A 1,781-nucleotide genomic window follows, 5' to 3' on the forward strand; every position below is an offset into this window, starting at 1 on the left:
GGGGGGGCATAGAAAGAAAAGAAGAGGGGTAAAAGAGAGGGGAGGGGGGGAAAAAGGAGAAGAAAGGGACAACATGAATAAATGAATACTCGAAAGCACAACAAAAAAGAAGACGGCGGCTAAAAAGCTCTGGAAGAAGAGGCCATTAGTGGCCCGGCCTGTTTGTGTGACAGAGAGAGAGAGAGGGACATCTCTACTGTCAGCCTCCCCCCCCTCCCCCCATGGGAGAAGCGCTAACAGCCTCTCTGACAGGCCCAGAGACGGCCATGTCCCCTCCAGGTGCATCGTGGGAGAAAGGGAAAACATTCCGTCTATCGAGGTCACGCCCGGCTCTCGCTCAAGGTGGAAAAAAAGTGATGATGGAGAAGGAAAATAGAGATAGAGGGACATTTGTGAAGCTTTATGCCAGACGGGACATGCCAAGTGTCTTTTGCCCCTGCAAAGTTTTTAGCGTGCTGACAATAAGATGCAAAAACACGCTATAAAATAGTCAAATATAAAGATGAACTGATTCAATAACTGCTGTGCGGAACAAAAAAAAACGTTTTCCTCTATTCTTATTTATGTATTTAATTAATTTCCAATTAAATAAAGGCATTATGGCTTGAGCTGCTATGGTGTGAACATACTCGGGAATATTTATGCAATACCATTGTATAACACAAAACAGTCTCTGGCCAGTATTTACACGGCAGACACACACAGCATAATATTCACAATTTGGAAGGAGCTTCAATGTTCATAAACCATTCTTTCTGTCTTCCGTCTCAAAAATCCTCCTGCAATTACTTTCATGTCGGATAATACAAATCTCTAAGACGCTGTTTTGTTTTCTCCGAATTGTTATTCCCTCCTCTGAAGAGCAGCAGAACGGTTGTTTAGCGAGAAGTAACTGATGTGTTTTTTTTTTGAATAGTTATAATTGTTATCATTTATTTCTGGTGGAAGATTTTTCTGGAAAAGGACCATCCTTTTTTGTTTTTTTTAGTTTAACTTCCGTCCTTCTGTTGGTGCTTGGCTGCCGGCCACCGGCGTCAAACAAAGGCTGGTTTATGCAAATGGACAGGGAAGAGATGCTGTCACTGCTATCTCTCTCTCTCTCTGTCTGTCTGTACCTCGCTCTATCTGTCTTGACAGCCACATTAGCTCCTGCTCTCCTCTGCTATCTTAAATAAAGACATTTATCTTTTTTATACAAACAAGAAAAAAGAGGAGACATTCAAATTGGCAGCACACACTCAAGACAAAGAAGTCGTTTTTGGAACAAACTCATATTTGAATTTGAAATAACTTGACTCTCACTCACATGTGGCAACAACAATATTCACTGTCCAACACTGAAACAGTGACTTGCTGTATTGTATTGCTTTAACTGCTTTCCCAAACTTTTAGTTTACTCTTAAATAAGATACATGTCCTTGTAAAAAGATGAACTGCTTTCTTTATTTATATATAGAAATGAATGCAAAGTAGCTTCAACACTGGACGCTTTACATATGCACTTGCATTTGTGTGTTGTCATCCTTCAAAAAAAGAAAAAATCAGGAGTTGATGTTTCCTCTCTGCTCAGCTGATGTCATGGACACCGAGGGGGACGGTAATAATTGAGGTACATACAGTACACAGGGTGCTGCTGCTGCTGTGGAAATCAGCGGGAGATCGGTCGTGCTCTGGCGAGTTACGTGAAAGCGGTGCGGAGACTGAGATCAGATCAGCCTCCGCTCGCTCATTTCTCTTCAATTAGCCGCACTGTGGCTCCTGGAAGAGAGAGGGGGGGGGGG

The 1,781-nt window shown here is 42.6% G+C and overlaps 1 protein-coding gene across 1 annotated transcript in view; it reads right to left on the bottom strand.

Annotated features, from left to right (window-relative positions):
• Positions 1 to 1,781, bottom strand: part of LOC104965348 (transcription factor SOX-5-like) — a 212,005-nt gene that overhangs the window by 12,303 nt on the left and 197,921 nt on the right. The gene's annotated exons all lie outside the window — the stretch shown is intronic.

Source organism: Notothenia coriiceps, unplaced genomic scaffold (assembly GCF_000735185.1).
Source record: "Notothenia coriiceps isolate Sejong01 unplaced genomic scaffold, NC01 NC01_scaffold00037244, whole genome shotgun sequence".
Lineage (NCBI taxonomy): Eukaryota > Metazoa > Chordata > Actinopteri > Perciformes > Nototheniidae > Notothenia > Notothenia coriiceps.